The 21,849-nt window shown below is 39.2% G+C and overlaps 1 protein-coding gene across 8 annotated transcripts in view; it reads left to right on the top strand.

The window, feature by feature from the left end:
* kank4 (KN motif and ankyrin repeat domains 4) overlaps positions 1 to 21,849 on the top strand; it is a 74,612-nt gene that overhangs the window by 22,529 nt on the left and 30,234 nt on the right. For 5 of the 8 annotated variants that reach the window (XM_037534813.1, XM_037534809.1, XM_017721801.2 and 2 more), the window contains exon 2: positions 21,222 to 21,305. The exons of 1 other annotated variant lie outside the window; for it this stretch is intronic. The gene's annotated coding sequence lies outside the window, so the exon portion shown is untranslated. Of the gene's footprint in view, positions 1 to 21,221; positions 21,306 to 21,403; positions 21,449 to 21,849 lie in introns of those variants that run through there. 2 more of the 8 variants (XM_017721791.2, XM_037534814.1) reach the window with 2 other exon arrangements.

The raw sequence follows: 21,849 nt of genomic DNA, 5'->3' as shown, positions 1-21,849 counted from the left end.
TTTGACTTTATGGCAGAACACAAAGACAGCAGCTCTGTACAGTTAAAAACAAAGACCTATAGTGTTTACTGCCTACTTCTTAATACGTAGCAAAAACACTGTTGTAGATTGCCGCAATTAAGAGTTAAATGTGTAGTGAGAAAAGTTAAACCAATATCTACATCTATGAACAAGAACAAAACTTATTATGCAACAGGTAAATACTGGTGCAGTTTAATTATGAGAAAGTGTCTGAATTTATTTAACAGTTCATATATTTTACTGCCTTTTTGTTAATAATATAGCACAGTGCTATTGAACGTGTAAGACACGGCCTGATTCGCCCTTTAACATTATTGTTTGCAATTGTCATAATGAAACTTTAGTATACAAGGTAATGCGAAACATGTTTGCTGTTGTTCTACGCCAAGTGAATAATTTACCATCCATCCATCCATTTTCTAAGCCGCTTCTCCATCAGGGTCACTGGAGCCTATCCCAGCGGTCATCGGGCAGAAGGCAGGATACACCCTGGACAGGTCGCCAGTCCATTTCAGGGCAGACAGACAGACACAGACAGTCACTCACACCCAGGGGCAATTTAGTATTTCCAATTGGCCTGACTGCATGTCTTTGGACTGTGGGAGGAAACCGGAGAACCCGGAGGAAACCCACGCAGACACGGGGAGAACATGCAAACTCCACACAGAGAGGACCCCGGTCACCTGGCCGGGGAATCGAACCCAGGCCCACTTCGCTGTGAGGCGACCGCGCTACCCACCACGCCACCGTGCTGCCCTCCATGTATAATTTACCTCTGTTCTGAAGTCACAAAATATCATCATATGGTCAGCGACCCATGAGGCGAGTGGGTCGAACCATGTAGGAGGACTTGGGAATGCAGAGGAATGTGGCCGGAACATTACTGCATAAATTACCTGCCAGTTTCAGTCTGAGCTTTAAGTAAAATATTTGCCTTGGCATCAGAGACAGTAAGAAGTATTGTATTATTGAAAACATTCTTCTCTTCTTCAGCAGTTAACTGTGTGTTCTGTAGTGATCCCTGACATAAGTAAACAACCCTAATGAAAGCAAATGAGATTTTTATTTTTTGGAAAAACAACGAACAGAGTTGAGAATATTTTCACTTATCTTGAAGCGAGCATCATGTTCCCACCCTGTGTGACTTATGAGTTCTTCGCTGCTGAGAAACTGATTTACAGCAACTACAGGATCATGAAGAAATAAATCATAAGGTGAGGTAAAAGCTACACGTAGGCCTCCCTGCAGGGCATACAGGTCACATCTGAAACATTCATGTGTGTCTTTATCTGGTCTGACAGGACCGTTTACCCCACAAGTTTACTCCTCTGCTTCGTTCTTTATATCTCTCTTGATGTAGCACATGTACTGCAGCATTACATGACTGAAAATCAATGGGGGAAAGCTTGGAGGACATTAAATGACAGCCAGGGTTTTGCTTCACTTACAAATCTGGCAAGATCCCTTCTTCCTTCTCTTGTTTTATTTGCCATTTTTCTTTTTACAGTGACTTGTTTATTTCCCCTCTCCATTCTACAATTTATGTCTTCTAGATTAAGGTTTATTTTCCATCTCTGGGTCGGTCGATCTGTCTGTTGGCCTCTTTTTTGCTGTTTACCTTTCATTAAGGGTCGGCTGTATTTAGCATTGCACCATGTATCCATCATTTTCTGCATGATTTCATTCCTGTTGTAAATTAATCAAAAACAGAGACAACAAATTCAGAATGCTTAAATAGTCGGGCTCTAAATACAATAATCTTTATTTGCATTTCAAACATTCATTAACTGGGGGGGTGTTTTGTTGTTTTGTTTTGTTTTTCCTCCTTAAAAAAACCACTAAACAAACAAAGGGAATTCCCCTAAGGAAGTTCAGTACATGGATATATTTTGTTTTGTTTTGTTTGACTAAACACTGTAATCCAGAACACTAGGAGGGCTATGCTAAGCACTGCACCTCCCTCCGCCATACGGCCCAGTTATGCAACATTAATCCCTGAATCATGTTATGCCAAGTTCTGCCTCTCTTATATTGATTGAAATGTGCAGTTAATTGTTTGATGGAGAGAGTGTATGGTATATGGTTAATTTATATTTATATTCATATTTACCACACAGCATTCATAATTACGTGACCAGCGTTATTACATACCATCCATTAATCACTTCACATCACTGCACATGTTGCACTGTCCCGTATGTTGTCTAGTAACTTGTGTCCGGGGGAAATCACACCACTGACAGGTTTGACTGGTGTTTAAGGGTGGCGAACTGTGACTATTACAGCTAGGCCCCAAGTTTGAGCCATAAATATCAAAACTCCCTCAGAATAATGCTAATTTCTGCTAGTGCCCTTAAGGGTCTCTAGAAGAAAGAGATCGCTAAGCTAATGCTGATGCACATGAACAATTCTGTTGTCTGTTCTTGATTCAGTTCAGAGACGCTTTTTTACCTTATGTTGCAATTTTACAGTGATTGCTGCTGCAATTTTCCATTTGGCCAATGAAAATCTAGTAAGACTATGGTTGACATTCAGTCAGTGACATATCTATGACTTCCAGAAGGCCTAGAGTAGGGGTCGGCAACCTTAATTTTAAGAAGAGCCATTTTGTCCTTTCAGCAAAAATCAAACCACTTAGACAGCCACAACGCTGACTGTAAATATGCCTCCGTATGTGCTAATGTGTTACTATAGGCTAAAAAATTCAATATAAATGGAAAACCAAGCTTACTTTGCTCTGCTTTAAGCTTAGCTCAGCTAGAGCTGCTTTTTTTGCATCTCTCGCAGGAAAAAAAGTAGTTCCAGAAGTAGCTTCTTGTACAATGTCTCTCAACGTTTTTATGAGGCTAAAGTTAGCTCCTCATTCACCAGCTTCTTGCAGCAGGCATCATTTAAGGTGGAATTTAAACGGGAAGCTGGCAAATGTGAAGCTACTTTTTAGTGTTTGACTGTTTCTCATTGCAGATTAAGCGTGTCAGGAAGCCAGCTGGAGTAATTATAAATACAGATAAGTCCATTTGTCTCCAAATGATTGATCTTTGTCTTAAATCTTTCTTTTTGTTATTTTGTTGATTACTAGGCGAGACTGTTGTCTGCGTTGCTATGTGACCAGCAGTCTGTACGCCAACCTTCAGGGTTAAAGGATGCATTAACAGTTATTAACTCCAATGTTTAAGACCACTTATTGTTAAAACTGTGTAATTATGATCAGCAGAACTTTATTTTACTGCAAAAGAGGATTTTTTTTTTACCTAAAAATCTCATTCAGGCTGGAGGTTAGGGAACCAGCTCATTCATGAATAATTCTGTTGTAGAGCTGCAACAGGTCAGTAAAAGCTGTATACAGCTTTGGAGACCCCTGGCCCAAAATGATGTTCCCAGGTATGGTAAAATAAAATTTGATTGAGTAATTCCACTGTTGCTTAATTATGTTGATAGTTGATCGAATGTGTAAGGCCTTCACTTCAGCTCCTGAAGGCCTAAGCAATGAAAAGCATAGTTTGGGTAGATAACACTGAAAAAAAATTCTAATTGGACAGTTTTTCCGTTGGACATTTTGTTTTCAATTAAACCTCACAATGAATTAAAACTATTACTGCAATACTGGCAAAGTTTAAACACAGCACATATTATTATATTAAATAAATGAACCAAAAATGCAGATATGCATTTTTAGTGTTTAAATTAAATGTTTGTGTTTAAATTAAACTGCATGCTTAAATCAGCACATTAGGTAATCTCAAATAGTGTTAGTCACCTTGAAACTTGAACTTTGTCTGAATTATTATTTAACCATATTTTACAAGGTTCTTTTCCTACCATCTGCTTGATCACCATGACTATTGATAGTGGATATAATCTGGGTTCCTCAGTAGAAGAGTAGAAAATCAGGTTCAGTTCTGTTCACAAGCTCCCTCCTGTACAGTGCAGACCTGTTCAATAAACCCTGGAAGTAAAGATGGGTAATTTTCATCCCCCTTTGTTCATTCCCACCAAATGGCCCTCTTTGACTGTCAGACTGATAATGAGGTGGCTACTGCAGAGTGTGGTGCCCATATTTGATTCTAGTTCCTTCATTTCTTGATTATTAGGACACTACCAAGACTCTTAAGATACTCTGTGATCTACAGCACCCTCCACAATTATTAGCCCCCCTCATTAAAATGTGTTCTTAGGCTTCTAATGTTTTTATTTTTTTAAATAATATAGGACAACAATGCAAAAAAAGAGAAAAATCCAACCTTCAATTCAAGTGCATTTATTCAGTGGGAAAAAAAAATCCCACATAAAGAAATATTTTTTATTCATGAAATCATTTGTGCCACAATTATTGGCACCCCTGATATTAATACTTTGTGCAACCCCCTTTTTTGAGGTCTGGACTGAGATGGCCATGGGAGGAGCTTGATTTTGTGTCTGGTGAACCATTTTTGTGTAGATTTGGCCACATGTTTAGGGTCATTATCTTGCTGAATGACCCAGTGACGACCCATCTTCAGCTTTCGGGCAGAGGCCACCAGATTTTGATTTAAAATGTCATGGTATTTCAAAGAGTTCATGATGCCATGCACCCTAACAAGGTTCCCAGGGCCTTTGGAAGAGAAACAGGATCACAGCATCACCAATCCTCCCCCATACTTCACAGTGGGCACAAGGTGCTTTTCTGCAAACTCGTCTTTTGTGTTACGCCAGACCCACTTAGTGTTTGTTGCCAAAAAGCTCTATCTTGGTCTCATCTGACCAAAGATGTTGAGGTCCCAGTACCACTTAGCGAACTCCAGACGTTTACGTTTATGCTTGTGAGAAAAGGCTTTTTCCATGCATGCCTCCCAAACGGCTTGTTGGCATGTAGTTAGCACCTGATGGTTGTTATGGAGACTTAGTGACCCCAAGATGTTACTCTTTGATGCAGTTATCTAACAGTGATAACTTCTCTTACCATCCTCCTCACTGTGTGTGGTGGCAAGATAAACTTGCGTCCTCGTCCAGGCTTGTTTGCCACTGTTCCAGTTGTTTTAAACTTCTTAATCATTCCTCTGACTGTAGATATGGGCAGGTGTAGGCGAGGGGCTATTTTCTTGTAGCCGTTGCCTGACTTATGAAGGTCAACATACATCTGCCTTACCTGAATGGTGTGTTCTCTTGACTTTCCCATGTTGAAGAGTAGATAAGAGAAACAGGCCTCTGTGTCACATCATATTTATACCCCAGGGAAACAGGAAGTGATGAATTACTAATTAAATGTTCCTAGATACTCTGATCAACTTTATAAACTACAGCAGAAATGACAGAAATGCTTCAATTACATTAATTTTTCTAGGAATTGTTAGGGGTACCAATAATTGTAGAACAGGTGATTTTATGAAAAATTTCTTAGTCAGGGATTTAATTTTTTTTTAATTCACTTGAGTTAAATTACATTTTTCTACAATTTTCAGTGTGAGATTTTACTTCTAAGTAAATATTGAATTTATTTTAAGGCTTTTAACACATCTTAACGAGGGGTGCCAGTAATTGTGGAGGGTGCTGTATGTACATCTCCATCTATCTGTAGATACAGCAATATGAAAATCAAGCACTCATGCACGTCAACCATGTGTGGAAGGAGTGAAATCTCCGCATAATGCTAATAATAAAAAAGAGATTGTAAAGGTCTTATCAGGGTTTAAAGGGGAAATTTTTAATTCTAATTTCTATTTTCATAATTCAGTTGCTGAGATGTAAACAGAAACAGTCAGAGTGGTGATGTGAAATGGTGCATTGTAGAGAAACGTGCCTTGCTCTTTACAGTGGCGGTGATAGGAACCGGGGGTCATAATATCTACAGTGCAAATATAGTCATTTTATTTATTATGAAAATGACCAGTGAATTTAGGTTTTTTAGATATCATTGTTGGTAATGGAAAAAAGCAAAAATATATGTTTTCTTTTATTACCTTGCTGTACACTGTCAGAAAAAAAGGTACAGTGTAGGGATGTTTTTCATCCACGAAGGTACAAACAATGTAAATTTAAGGTACAACAGTAGTTTTAAGGTCTAGCTGTGCACCTTAAATAGTTTTTTTCCCAGTGAAACAGAGAAATAAAATAAAAAGCCTGGAGACAAGACACAGAGTCAGTACAAAACCCGAGAAAAGATGAAGATATATTCTTAAGGCAACAGTTTGGTACATTTTCTTCTGAGAGTGTAAGACATGTAGTATCTGGCCAAAGCTTATCTCAAAACTATCATAAGACAATGTCTCAGGCATCAGGCAGCACATTTGTAGCCTTTTCATGTGACCGCTTTCTGTGAGGAAGCTTTTAGAAGTGTTAAGTGGTTTGGACTTCTGCTGTGGACAATTTTGGTAAGTTTCTCTACAATCGCACATTTCACAGCAAACCACTCTGAATGGCTTTCTTTACATCTTAACAATATACAGAATTTCCAAAAAATGGCTTTAATTCCCCTCTAAAGACTGGCTTCAAATGTAATATCTGATCTGCTTTAACTATTGTTTAAATAATGTAACTATTAATTTGTTTGTCACACAAAATCTTGCCTTTCCATTTTTTTCCCTTTTTTTGCTATTATTTTTTTTTCAACGTATGAAAACTCTAGCTGATTCATACATTGTGTGTACATGTTATGATAAAAGGGCCAATAGAAATGGTTCAAAAATACAGTATCCTTACATTAACATGTATTAAAGTAAAGCCTATTTGCTTCTTCCACTAAGTTACCATTTCAGAAATATGAGAGATTCTTCTGACAGCAACATTTTTTTTATTTTCAGTCAGCTTGTGTCACACCTGCAATTTCATCAGTTCAGCACTGGCTCATTGCTTCTTGCTGATGATTGATCTCTTTGTGAATAAGTGAAATGCATGAATGCAAGACATCGCTTCCAGGTACTTTAGACTGAAATCCTAAATTCCCAGAGTTCTGTCTCTGGTGGCGCTGTTTATATTCAGTTCAGATGTTTTCGTAGATAGTTTAATACCATCTATATCATTTTTTGTATAACAAAACATTGGCTGGAAGTCTCTCTCTCTGTCTCTCTCTCTCTCTGTCTCTCTCTCTCTCTCTCTCTGTCTCTCTCTCTCTCTCTCTCTCTCTCTCTCTCTCTCTCTCTCTCTCTCTCTCTCACACTCTCTCTCTCTCACTCACTCACTCACTCACACTCTCTCTCTCTCTCTCTCTCTCTCTCTCTCACACTCTCTCTCTCTCACACTCTCTCTCTCTCACTCACTCACTCACTCACACTCTCTCTCTGTCTCTCTCTCTCTCTCTCTCTCTCTCTCTCTCTCTCTCTCTCTCTCTCTCTCTCTCTCTCTCTGTGTGCATGTGAGTGTAATTTTTTTCCATTAGCTGCTGTTCTCCGGAGTGCCTGGTTCAGTCCAGAGATGGCAGTTTAAACACAAACGCCCTGAGGGTCTTATCAGCCTCTCTCACACTGCAGTCTTCCTCAGGAAGCCTGTTTAGACTTCCCTTTATCACACACTCACCCCATGCACTCCTCCCTCTGTTCCCCATGCCTCTATCACAACTGGACTCTACACCTTTTTCTCTCTCCCTCTGCCTCTGATCCACTGTCTCACATGCAGCAAACCCACGCTTTCTCACACCCTTTATGGTTACATTATAGTTATGCTATTCTTATAGTACTGCTGCTCTTTAATGTTTCAGGTTTATGAATTCTTAAAAAAAATCTAATTTACACAATTGTTACTTTATCCTAGTTTCTTTGGGTGATATAAGGACTATTCAAACAGCTTTCTATGAGGGAGCTTCAAGAGGCATTAGACATGTTGGACCATTGGTTCCCATCACCAATGCTGTGAACAACATAGGGAAATATAATAATTTCATATAATTTTACCACAGAATGTCTGTAATGTTACTGATTTACTTGAATGAGACAGGAAATCTTACTTTGCCCAGAAAGTTCTCTATGCAATATGTTTGGCTGCTCACCAGTAGAAAACATGTCCAAGCATTTAATTTAATCATAATTTCATATATCCTGACCATCTGCAATTCAGTCTGTAAATATTTGGCTGTTGACAAAAGGTATTGTTATTTAGGCTGTTTACCACAGCTTGTTGAAGATCAAATTGAATGAGCTCAAAGTGCAGACTTTCACCTTTAATTTGATATATTTTATATCCATTGGGTTAATGGTGCAGGAATCAACCATTTTCACACATAGTCCCCCATTTTTGTGAGCTCAAAAGTAATTGAACAAGCTGACAATCAACTATTAAGTTGTAATTTTAAATTCTGGGTTGCAAATCCTTTGCAGTCAATGCCAGCCTGAAGTCTGGAACCCATTGAAATGACCAGATGTTTGGTTTCTTCTTCTGCCAGTCCTTCACAGCAGCTGTCTTCAATTCCTGCTTGTTCTTGGGCCATTTTACCTTCAGTGTGTTCTTTAGAAAGTGAAATGCATGCTTGATTGGATTGAGGTCAGATGATTAACTTGGCCATTGCTGAACATTCCATTTGTGTCGCTTAAAAAGTCTTGGGTTACTTTCGCAGTATGTTGTCCGTCTGTCCATTGTCCATCTGAACTGTGAAGTGCCATCCAATCAGTTTTGAAACGTTTGGTGGAATCTGAGCAGATAGCAGCCCTGTGCATTTACAAATTCAAACTGTTGCTTTTGTCATCAGTCACATCATCAATAAATACAAAGGAACCTATCCATTAGCAGCCATGCATGCCCATGCCATAACACTACCGCCACTATGCTTGACAGATGTGCTGTGCTTTGGATCTTGGACAATCCCTTTTTTCTCCATGCTCTTTTTTCATCATTCTGATATAAGTTGATCCTTGTTTCAGCTGCCCATAAGATGTTCTTCCTGAACTTTACAACCCTTTGTATATTTTTTTTTTTTTTCAAAATCTTGGAAAGTCTTCACTTTTTTAGGTTTACCTAGGTTTTACATCTTGTTGTAAGCCTTCTTTATTTGCTCAGGTGAAGTTTTCTTTTGCTGGTTGACTTTGACAGAGATATGTCTACCTCCTGGAAAATTCTTGATCTGGCCAACTGTTGTGAAGGGGTTTTTCATTATCAGGGAGAGAATTCTTTCAGGGCTTTTGGTGTTTTTGAGCTTACCATTGCATTCTTTGTTTTAAAGAATGTACCAAATAATTGATATGTCCACATCTAATGTTTTTGCTGTCTCTCTGATGGATTTGATTAGATTTTTCAGCCTAATGATGGCTTGCTTCACTGGCAGTGACAGCTATTTGGACTTCATTTTGAGAGTTAACAGCAACAGATTCCAAATGCACATTTGAAATAAACTCTAGACCTTTTATCTGTTTACTTGTAAGTGAAATTTTATGGAAATAACACACAACTGGGTGTGGAACAACTGAGCAGACAACTGTCCAATAACTTTTGATTTACATAGCAATGACATGGCTAAATCAGGCTTAATTATTGCATATAAATAGTTTAATGTTTCCCAACCTACGTCCGGAAAGCCCACTGACCCACACATTTCACTGCTTTCCTTGCCTGAATTCATCCTCTTCAACTAAGTAAGGAGTTATTCAGGGGCGGTTTTTGCAGTAGGCAGCTGCCTAGGGCTACCATGAGCCAAGGGCCCCATGATAATCCAAATTAGGTATAATAAACATGTTTATGTTAAATAACCTATTCATAAATATGATTAAAAATAGATTTTTGTTTTTGTTGTTGTAGCATACATTTTCAGTAATATCAATGCAGCTCCACCCCTCCAGTTATGGTTATAATGGGCTATTCCATTGTATATGATGACACAGTTGCGTAAAAACAGACTGGTGTGAAGAAGGCCATTAAGTGATAATCCACATTATGTAGAGGAGGTTCTTCAGTGTGACTTTCAGGGGTGTTGAGGGGGAAAATCAAATAAAGTAAGTACAGAAAAGAGAGACCTTTTTGCCAAGTTGATCAGCATGTTCATTTGTTCAGGCCTGAATATTGAATGTAGTGTGCCAGACTGGCAGTTATCAGGCTATTCATTATGTTAAATTTTTCCAATTAAAACTTAAGACAAATCTGGATAATGCAGCATATAATAAAAGTGTAGTTCTTTTTATTGCATTTCTTCAGATTGTGGCTTTAATATGTAAAATAGTGAATCTGTCAGCCCTACTAAGACACCTACTTTTTGTTTTCCTTAGGTCTGTGAGTCTATGTTTTAAGTATTCGTATTTGAGGCTTTATATAATTCTTTCATGTTTAGCTGTTTTGTTATTTTATATTGTTTTAGTTTTTATTTTCCATTACAATATTCCAGCTCTCTTATATGGTTTGTATAATAATTGTATTCCACTCTTTTAGTGGTGATTGTATTATTTAGTGTCTAATTATTTCATCAAATGGCCTTTTCTTTCATTCCCCTGATTTCTTAATGAATTTTTAATCTGTTGTGCAGCAGCTTGGCCAGCGATTTGTTGTTTTTAAATGTGCTTTATTTTTGTAATGAACTTGACTTGACTTGACACATCCCATCTCGCTCCTCAATGCTGATTTCATGCCTTTCTCCGAACTAACCACACACCACAAATTGCTTCACTACTCCTTCCCTCTTCATGTCTGCTCTATTCATTTCCCATTTCTTCACACCACACTCCATTTACTTGAAGTCATGCTCCTTTACCCTTTTTTTTTGAAGTTTCACTTGTCTGGGAAGAAATGCACTTTGTTTCAACTTTTAATGTGGAACAGTCTGAATCAGTGTAAGGTATTTTGGTCTCTATGTGCTCCAGCCCTTAAGACTTTTTTAAAGTAGTAGCTGGTGATGCTCTTTAAAGAGCGATGCCATGTAATACGTAATCTAATCTGCAACTGCAGTCAAATAGCCCAGCTCACTCTGAAAGAGAATTAATGTCAGTTCATTTCTCGTCTTATCCCAACCACATGATAAAGATGGCAGTGCAGTAAAGCCTTGGGGCAGAGCAGAACCTGATCCTGGATTGTGGTTGAAGCCGAAAGAGGGCATTCTCTACATACACTTACGTTTTTACAACTGGTTGAGTTGATGCTAAGAGTGTGATTAATGGGTTTATATTGAAATTCAAAAGGAGAGATGTGGTTTGGTAAGGTTGGAACAGAGAAAAACAGTGTGATGGGACACCAATATGCCAGATAGCTGGAATATAAATGGGCAACACTTTATGCAAGTATACCAAGTATTAGAACTTATAATATACTATGAATGTCCTCCCCACTTAAAGAAGTTTAATGTAGTATTGTAGCATCTTGGTGAAGAAAAAGACACCAGTAGAAAAGGCACGTTACTTCAGGGGGTTAGCAAGAAAAGGTCACCTCGAGTCCTAAAATACTTGCAGACGGTGACCACAAAACAGACTCAATAACCCACCGCAGAAACACAATAAAACATTTCTTAACTAACAAACAACATTTAAAGTCCCTTTTGGTGGAGGTGGGCAGGTCACACAGCGCAGCTGTATTCTACACCTCCAGAGCTACTTCTGTAAACCTGATCAAGGCCCAGTCCCATTTCACCCCTTGCCCCTAAAACTTAGCCCTACCCCTCTGCTTTGCGCGTTCACGTCTAGGGGTAGGGTTGTCCTGATTGTTGTTGAGATGGAGGGGTAGGGTGAAGTGTTAGGGCTGCATGGCCCTTCAAATGGAGATTTTTCAGAGGCGCACTACAAATGGAGTGTTATGAGAAAATTCCCAGAATGCTATGCAAATCATCGGCAAGATGACTGCACAATCGGCCAAAGAGACACACAAATGTAAGTATTTTCTCTGTTAAAAAGCCGCTGTATTGTAAGAACCATTGTAATAGCGTTTTTATGGTCATTTCCTTCATAACACGCATAAAAATCACTAGTAATACGCTGATGTCTTGGTGGTTACCTGGTGAAATTTCCCATTCCACCTTAAATGGTGCAGCAGTTACATTCTGGTTGATTCGATCATGAAGCTGGAGATTAGAAGGTTAAGTTCAGCTTCATATCACCGAAGAATTCTTGGTGGCGATAATAAATAATTGTCTTCCTCCTCTTTGAAGGCGTATGATGCCCTAAATGGATTTAAGCAGTGAGGAGCTGAACTTTACCCTCCTCTGCTGTCACTGCAGGCTGGCAGGGTCGCCTACAGAGCAGCGCTAGTAGCTGTTAATGAAGTGATGTAGTTTTTTTGTTTGTGCTCTTTTTTTATTAGGTGACTCGTTGGACTGATTGATGCGTAAAACTGAAGTTGTGAATGAATCGCGAGCCCATGCTTTCCAGTCTCCTTTGGATAAATGGCAAACATCAGTGCGATATACCATTATTGCTATAGTATGGAGACAAAGCAGGAAGACATGTCCTGATTATTTTTTCAGGCTATTTAAATATGATTCACCAGGGACACACAAGCGAGATCACCACTGCCGGAGGCGGCATATTGGAAATGGACAGAAAACCTTGTCTGTTTAGGTGAAAGTCGCTGACAACAATTTATTGACGTTTCCGGTTCTTGAAGGGTTGTCCCATTTCAAAGGGGCAAGATTTCAACCACTACCCCTTGTAACTCAGTTTCAATGTAGAGGGTTACACTCAAAAACATGCGGTAGGGGTAAAAATAAGAAATGGGATTGGGCCCAAGTGGCATCTGCCACAGTATGTACACATACATACCATTCATTCCTCAAGTCATACAGTCCATATATATGTGTGTATGTATCTATCTTTCTGTCTGTCCGTCTATATTTAAACATAAAGCTTACAGTCACACTTACCACAATGTCATGCTGTATATGTCAATATTAAAACAAAAACAGTGCCATAAACATTAATAATAGTATCATAAATACTCAGTTTAGAGATTTAATTTAATCACCATGGCATTTTTTTTTCCATTGTGTCACTAAAAGTCTGACAGAGATGAAGGACTGTTAGTAACTCTTATGACAAAAGTCAACAGATAATTATAGCGAAGTGTTGGAAACAATTCCAGGGCAGGTTTCTGTTTTTTTGTTTTTTTCTTCAACTAAACGGAACAACAATCTGTTTTGGGTTTAAAATGAGTTATCCTGACAGCTATGTAATAGTTTAAACTTAACAGTAGTTTTGCAACTCAGCTGTTTGATTCTTCCAACAACCATCCTGTGACAATCCTGTGAGCATCTCTCTTCATTTACAAAAGTGGAGAGGACATACCCACCGCATCCCTCCCTGAGTTTGCATCCGTGGATGTCACCATTCAGCCTACCCATTCAGTATACATTCAGCTTATAGAAGTTTGGCCTACCCATTCAATATACATTAAACCTACAGAGGTTTGGCCTACCCATTCAGTATACATTCAGCTTACAGAGGTTTGGCCTACCCATTCAATATACATTAAAGCTACAGAGGTTTGGCCTACCCATTCAGTATACATTCAGCTTACAGAGGTTTGGCCTACCCATTCAATATACATTCAGCTTACAGAGGTTTGGCCTACCCATTCAATATACATTAAAGCTACAGAGGTTTGGCCTACCCATTCAGTATACATTAAACCTACAGAGGTTTGGCCTACCCATTCAGTATACATTCAGCTTACAGAGGTTTGGCCTACCCATTCAATATACATTAAAGCTACAGAGGTTTGGCCTACCCATTCAGTATACATTCAGCTTACAGAGGTTTGGCCTACCCATTCAATATACATTAAAGCTACAGAGGTTTGGCCTACCTATTCAGTATACATTCAGCTTACAGAGGTTTGGCCTACCCATTCAATATACATTAAACCTACAGAAGTTTGGCCTACCCATTCAGTATACATTCAGCTTACAGAGGTTTGGCCTACCCATTCAATATACATTAAACCTACAGACGTTTGGCCTACCCATTCAATATACATAAAACCTACAGAGGTTTGGCCTACCCATTCAGTATACATTCAGCTTACAGAGGTTTGGCCTACCCATTCAATATACATTAAACCTACAGAGGTTTGGCCTACCCATTCAGTATACATTCAGCTTACAGAGGTTTGGCCTACCCATTCAATATACATTAAACCTACAGAAGTTTGGCCTACCCATTCAGTATACATTCAGCTTACAGAGGTTTGGCCTACCCATTCAATATACATTAAACCTACAGACGTTTGGCCTACCCATTCAATATACATAAAACCTACAGAGGTTTGGCCTACCCATTCAATATACATAAAACCTACAGAGGTTTGGCCTACCCATTCAATATACATAAAACCTACAGAAGTTTGGCCTACCCATTCAATATACATTAAACCTACAGAGGTTTGGCCTACCCATTCAATATACATTAAACCTACAGAGGTTTGGCCTACCCATTCAATATACATTAAACCTACAGAAGTTTGGCCTACCCATTCAATATACATTAAACCTACAGAGGTTTGGCCTACCCATTCAATATACATTAAACCTACAGAGGTTTGGCCTACCCATTAAATATACATTAAACCTACAGAGGTTTGGCCTACCCATTCAATATACATTAAACCTACAGAGGTTTGGCCTACCCATTCAATATACATTAAACCTACAGAGGTTTGGCCTACCCATTAAATATACATTAAACCTACAGAAGTTTGGCCTACCCATTCAATATACATAAAACCTACAGAGGGTTGGCCTACCCATTCAATATACATTAAACCTACAGAGGTTTGGCCTACCCATTCAATATACATTAAACCTACAGAGGTTTGGCCTACCCATTCAATATACATTAAACCTACAGAAGTTTGGCCTACCCATTCAATATACATTAAACCTACAGAGGTTTGGCCTACCCATTCAATATACATTAAACCTACAGAGGTTTGGCCTACCCATTCAATATACATTAAACCTACAGAGGTTTGGCCTACCCATTCAATATACATTAAACCTACAGAAGTTTGGCCTACCCATTCAATATACATTAAACCTACAGAGGTTTGGCCTACCCATTCAATATACATTAAACCTACAGAAGTTTGGCCTACCCATTCAATATACATTAAACCTACAGAAGTTTGGCCTACCCATTCAATATACATAAAACCTACAGAGGGTTGGCCTACCCATTCAATATACATTAAACCTACAGAGGTTTGGCCTACCCATTCAATATACATTAAACCTACAGAGGTTTGGCCTACCCATTCAATATACATTAAACCTACAGAAGTTTGGCCTACCCATTCAATATACATTAAACCTACAGAGGTTTGGCCTACCCATTCAATATACATTAAACCTACAGAGGTTTGGCCTACCCATTCAATATACATTAAACCTACAGAAGTTTGGCCTACCCATTCAATATACATTAAACCTACAGAAGTTTGGCCTACCCATTCAATATACATAAAACCTACAGAGGGTTGGCCTACCCATTCAATATACATTAAACCTACAGAGGTTTGGCCTACCCATTCAATATACATTAAACCTACAGAGGTTTGGCCTACCCATTCAATATACATTAAACCTACAGAAGTTTGGCCTACCCATTCAATATACATTAAACCTACAGAGGTTTGGCCTACCCATTCAATATACATTAAACCTACAGAGGTTTGGCCTACCCATTCAATATACATTAAACCTACAGAGGTTTGGCCTACCCATTCAGTATACATTAAACCTACAGAGGTTTGGCCTACCCATTCAATATACATTAAACCTACAGAGGTTTGGCCTACCCATTCAATATACATTAAACCTACAGAGGTTTGGCCTACCCATTTATATTGAAGTTCAGTGTGGACTGCTTTTTGATCAGAACCTGGTCATGAAAAATTAATTATGATATGTTTTTAGTATGTAAACCCACAGAAATGTAACATAGCTGGACCTCAGAAAAACATACAAGATACATATAGAATATGGGCCCTTCAAGCTACATATTTAATTCATGTAACTTTTGTTGAGATGGAAATATAATAGTTTTCCCAACATGTTTAATCTGTAAGAGCATCCTACTGCATGAGACATTCTCCTACTGCTAAAACACTTACCTGCTATTCACAGAAACTGAGAAAGACTGAGAATGGAAAACAGACATTCCAGTGTCTTTGAAATCTGATAAATATGCAGGCCTTTTCTATATATGGTAGTGAGATGTTTCCAGAGGCCTGAATGTGTGACACACTACTTTGCATTGCGTTTATTGAAGCAGTTTTTCCTCGGGGGGAGCGAGTGCAGTCTAGAATCATGCATATGCATTTTATATTGAGCTTAATGACTTTGCAACTGCCAGGAAAACAATTCTTAGTAATTCCAGTCCCTTTTGCTTTGCATATCTTTTCGGGGGCTGTTTTGGTGCGAATGACGAAGCCCCCTGTGTCATTTGTCTATCTCACTGATTAATATGAAAAAGAGGGAGGATGGGGTGTGCATTCCTCTCTTGGCATAGATGATACATTAGTTACCAGAGAACATATCAGTGTAAACACACATGGATCACTCAGATCTGGTTTAGTGTACAAAGAGATGTCTAAAGATAGCAGCCAATGTGAGTGCCATACATGGAAATCTATATTATCCACAGGAAGGACACAGAAATTATATCTGGCAGCGTTACTGGACCTTGAAATAACACACAGGGCCAGATGTTTCATGTATGTGGATGCACAATCTTTTCACTACGTGAAGTCTTGGGCTTTTTACAGCCGCTGTGGACGCCTGTGTTTGACTCTGGGTTTTTATGTGACCTATTTTTCCGAACAATGCTGAGCTAGATTGCCTGTGCACTCTGTTCCTGCTCTGTCTTCTTCCCCTCTGACTCTTTGAAAAACAAGCAGACCTCCTGCCTTTTTGCCTTTTTGTATGTGTGTGTGATCATGTGTGGAGCTCCCATCTCTTAAAAGCAAGCGACAGTTCGGGGGGATGGTATTTGTAGTTAGTGTTCTTTCAGTCCAGCCCTGCCAGACAAGAGAAATGAAAATGGACTTTCATTACTCTCTTTTAAAATAAAGCTTACTAATGGTTCTTGGCTTGGCTGTGAACTGTTTTATTGCGCTGGCATTATGTGGAGGTTCTTAAAAGATTCTTCACACATCTTATTTACATTACTGTGCAAAAGTCAGAGACCACCCTTCATGGATTAAATTTCCAGTCAAAATGGCCATTAAGCACAACCTATTCATTTTTCAGGAGATATTTCTGAGGAGATTAGATGGAAGAGAATCTATGTTAATAAGCAAGGGGAAAGTCAAATGAAAATAAATGAAAGTTTGTAAAACTAGAGTTCAAAAAATATTTAAAAATGGAGAGAAAACAGGACTCCTAGCAATCACACAAGACCTGGTAGACCACCAAAATTATCACCATCACACAAACAGCAGTTAAAGCGTTCGTCTTTGAGAGAGAGGAGAAAATCAAGCTATTTTCATCAGATCTGAAAACATGCACAAGTTTTTCTATCTATCCTTCCACTGTGAGAAGACAACGCTATGGATCTGAAAGAGTGTTTATAAGCAGTGTTTTGTGGTTGGTGTAGTGTACCCCCACTGCTATAGACTGGGGTTCCCCTGCCTGCGCAAGCACCCTATGCTATACCAATAAGAGTCCTTTGGCAAAACTCCTAACACTACCTTCGCCTACCTGTGTAAAAAAAAAAAAAAAGATCAAAATGTGAGTCACTCTTTATAAGAGCTTTGGCCAAATGCCATAAATGTAACATATAAGTGTTCTTAGAACAACAGAATGACTGTCTCAGAGCCCAGAGCTGACCATCATTATAAGAGTGCAACCAACTTCTAAGACTGAACTTTGGAGGTTTAGAAAAATATCCGTGCAAAGCAAGTTTCCAAAGAAGAAATGGTAGCTGTATTAAAGGGTGGACAAAGGGTGGAAGAGTTTAATATTTCAGTCATCTGTGTAATTTTCTCTTAAATATATATAGTGTTAAATAAATGTGCAACACTGGGTTTGCAAATCAGACACACGCGGATAAAAATGAACCTGGAGGATTTATTTGAAAGGAGATGAACAGGGTTAACACTAGACCAGGTCAATAATCAGAAGAGCCAGATACAATACATAGGGGTAGGTGAAAACAGTCAAAAAACAGGCGAGGGTCATAACCATAGAGGAAAAATAAACGGCTTGGTGTGTGCTGACGGAACAATGGCAACACTTCACAAAGACATGGTTCAAACAGACAGGTATATATACAGAGCAAACAGGTGGAAATGATTAGTATTCATGTGACTGTGATCTGCTGGGTGGTTTGTGATTGGCTGGAAGAGCCTCGTGACTGACAGGAGGATTCTGGGAAGTAGAGTCCTTGATGGTACGAGTGTCCGACTGAGAACCAGGAAGTGTGACAAAATGAAAAATGACCAACTTGAATTTTACCGTCCGATTTGGCTGGAAATGAAAGAAACAAAGGATTATGTCCAATTTTTACATGTGATTCTTTGAGGAACCATCAATTGAAAGGTTCTTTAGGAAACCAAAAGTGGTCCCTTATGATACCTCCTTGCAGGTAAATAAATCTCCCAAACATGAAACCCAGTACATGCAATGGACCTCCTGTTTCCCCAGGATATAGTATGTGTTATGTGAGTAATCAGTGTTTATACGTGTTAATGCGTTTCACTAAGGTGTTGATGTGAGTACCTGGAGCTGTATATGACCAGCCAGTCTGCACTCACCGTTTATCTTTTGCTTCCTTTGCTCCTCCGACACTGTGGCCCTGACACTGGCCTATGACTCACTCAGTGCCACTGTGAAATATAACCAGAGCAAGGCCATTTCAGCTCTGAGATTGGCAAATCTCTCAACTGCCTCTCCAAATTTAATGGCCTCCTCTGGAAGGGGCCACCTCAGCATGCCCCCCCCCCATCCAAATGGAACAGCAAAGCACAGCACCTGATAAAGTGCAGCAGTTTAAACATGGTGCTTGCAGTGTAGAGCTTCACATACTGTGCAGGTTTAGATCTAGTAAATTTTTATACAGTACTGTGCAAAAGTTAAAGACCACCCTTCATATATTAAACTCCAGGCAAAACAATCATTAAGTAAAAGTTCTTCAAGAAGATATGCACAGAAGATTACACAGTGGCATTAACAACTAAATATATTATCAGAATTTTCAGTATTAAGTGTGTCCACTCTTTTATTACAGCTTCCATTCTTTTCAGGACTTGCTCCAGGTTTTTAAACTTTGGAGGTGTTTTTTCTGCTTTTCATGATCCAAGTGATTCCAAACGCATTCATTGATGTTGAGATCTGGACTTTGGGGTGGACATATGTTCTTCTGAGAACACCAGAAGTTTCTTAATTTGCAAATGTTCTTCTTTTATCTATTTTCTTTTGTCTGCAACAGCTTCTTGAGTGTTACACATTATTTCAGAATCACAGTGTTGAGTTGTCTTCTCACAGTGGAAGGAGGCATAGAAACACATGTTTGGTCTGATGGTGACTCTTTTGGTGGTCTACCAGGTCTCACAAGGTTGTTAAGAGGATCCTGTTCTCTACATCTTTTTTGGAAACTCACTAATGCAAGATTATCTTACATCTAATCACTTCAAAAATATCTCTTGAATATGAGATTAATAACTTGCACTTATTGGCTGTGTTGACTGGAAATTAAATAAATGAAGGGTGGTCTCTTTTGCACTGTCCTATATGATGCTAAACATAAATTGAACTGATTGAAACTCAGTTTTTTTAAAAGTAATTATATACAACGCAGTATTTACACAACTGTGTTTAAAGTTTAAATCTTTAAATGACACATTTAAATGATTGAATTGTTATGTATAGTCAAATACAGTGAAATATATGTATAGAAGTATATAATGTGGTGTATACAGTATGTGAACGATCTACTCAGCTGTGTTTAAACTGATCATGCAGTTTAATCAAGCGAGCTGATGTTGTAAATGGATTCATAGCTGCTCGCATGCACACACAATGATGATAGAAGGATAAATGCCTGAAGCCTGTGGCTGAGGAGGTAGTGTTGGGGGAGGGGGGAGATAAGTCTGCGTATGTGGAAAGGGGACCTATCATAAGACAGTTAATTATTGACCACCACCCAACACTAATGATTACACTGAGTTCACCCAAAGTTCAGTCATATTTACAAGGTCTAGAGGAGAGAAAGAGGCAGAGTGAGAGAGATCACCTTTTCACTGGGTCATTTCATCTGAGGCAGCTCCACGAGTGAGTTTAACGCTCAGTGTGTGTGTATGTGTGTGTGTAAGTAGGGGGAGTTTAGGTGAGATTACAACAGTGGAGTGAGCTTTCCAAAGAGTGTGTGCGGCATTTTCTCATCTTCCTTGTGTAATATGATGTTAATGTTTAGTATTATTACATTATTTTCTCTCATTCTTTTCAGCCAGTGTAGCCAGCTGTGGCTATTATCAATAAGTCAGTCTCTCTCTCTCTCTCTCTCTCTCTCTCTCTCTCTCTCTCTCTCTCTCTCTCTCTCTCTCTCACTGTCTCTCACTGTCTCTCTCGCGCTCTCACTGTCTCTCGCGCGCTCACTCTCCTTTTCCATCTATATCTCTCTCTGTTTCTGTACTTCTTTTTCCTTCCCTCACTCGCCTTCTCTTTCTTTTTTTTCTCCCCTCTCTCACTCTTTCCCTTTTGCCCTTTTTTCTCTTTCTCTAGCTCTGCCTGTTCTCTCCATCATTACTCTTGTGTATTCTTTCTCTGTCTTTCATTTCTCTTCCTCTAGTGCTCTCACTCTCTCTCTCTCTCTCTCTCTCTCTCTCTCTCTCTCACTTTCTCTTTTGCTTGCTTCCTCTCCTTCTTGCTCTCCTTCTTTATATACATCACTGTCTGCTCTCTCTTTCTCTTTCTTTCATTCCCCTTTCTCTTACTTCCCTTCTCTTTCTTTCTTCTCTCTCCCTCTCTTACTCTCTTCTCTCACACACCTCTTTATTCTCTTATTCTATTTGTATTTCTCTGTACTTTATCTCCTTCATTTTCTCATGATCTTTCTTTCTCCCTTGCTAAATCTTTCCTTCTTTTATGTCTCTTTCTTTTATCCCCTCTCCATTGTGCTCTCCTTCTCTCTCTCTCTCCCTCTGCTTTTCTCACTCGCTCTCTCCATCTCTGTGTCTCTCTTTTTCTCTCATGCTCTTCTTTCTGTCTTTCTTTTCTCTCTCTATCTTAATCTCTCTCTCTCTCTCTTTGTGTCCTGTCTCTCTTCTTTACTTCCGTTATGGCACTGTTACCTCAGCGTTTCATTCTGCTTTTTTTCCCTTTCCTGCATGGTCAGGTTTGAAATCGTAATTAAGGAGAGAAGCAGCTGACGAAAGCGAGGATGAGAGGAGAGCAGATGAACAGTTGCCACACACACCAGGTGAGAGAATTCCCATCCCACTCTCTCTCACGCCCTCTCTCTCACACTTTTGCTCGCTCTCTCCCTCTCTTTCTTTCTCTCTCTCTGTATTGCTCTCTCGCTCTCACTCCCTCACATGGATAGCAGGTTGCATTACATCCCAGGTGAGAGCTGTGTGTGTGCGTGTGTGTTGCTCGTGCTGCTGCTCCAGTGCTGCCTGCTTGTTTTGCTTCTGCTTCCATTGCTGCTGTTGCAGTGCAGAAATAACGGATAGGCTTTTTTTGCTCAGCTAGATCGGCAGCATCGATTCTCTCTGGCAGCTGGCCAGCTCATTTCCTGTGTGTGTGTGTGTGTGTGTATGTGTGTCAGTATGTATGCTAAGTAGATTTTTTCATATCTACTGTGTATATATATATGCATTTGTAGTATAGTTTTTGCATTTATCTTGTCCACATTTTAACAATGTATGTGAATGTGTAGTGGAGCACTGATTGATTTCTGCCTTTTTTCTTTGCTCTATAGTGCTGTAGCTTTATCACTGTAGCAGTGAAGCACTGTAGGCTGC

This window comes from Pygocentrus nattereri, chromosome 26 (assembly GCF_015220715.1).
Source record: "Pygocentrus nattereri isolate fPygNat1 chromosome 26, fPygNat1.pri, whole genome shotgun sequence".
NCBI classification, from domain to species: domain Eukaryota; kingdom Metazoa; phylum Chordata; class Actinopteri; order Characiformes; family Serrasalmidae; genus Pygocentrus; species Pygocentrus nattereri.
Note: the sequence above shows the minus strand (reverse complement) of the source record. Positions and strands in the feature narration are given on the sequence as shown.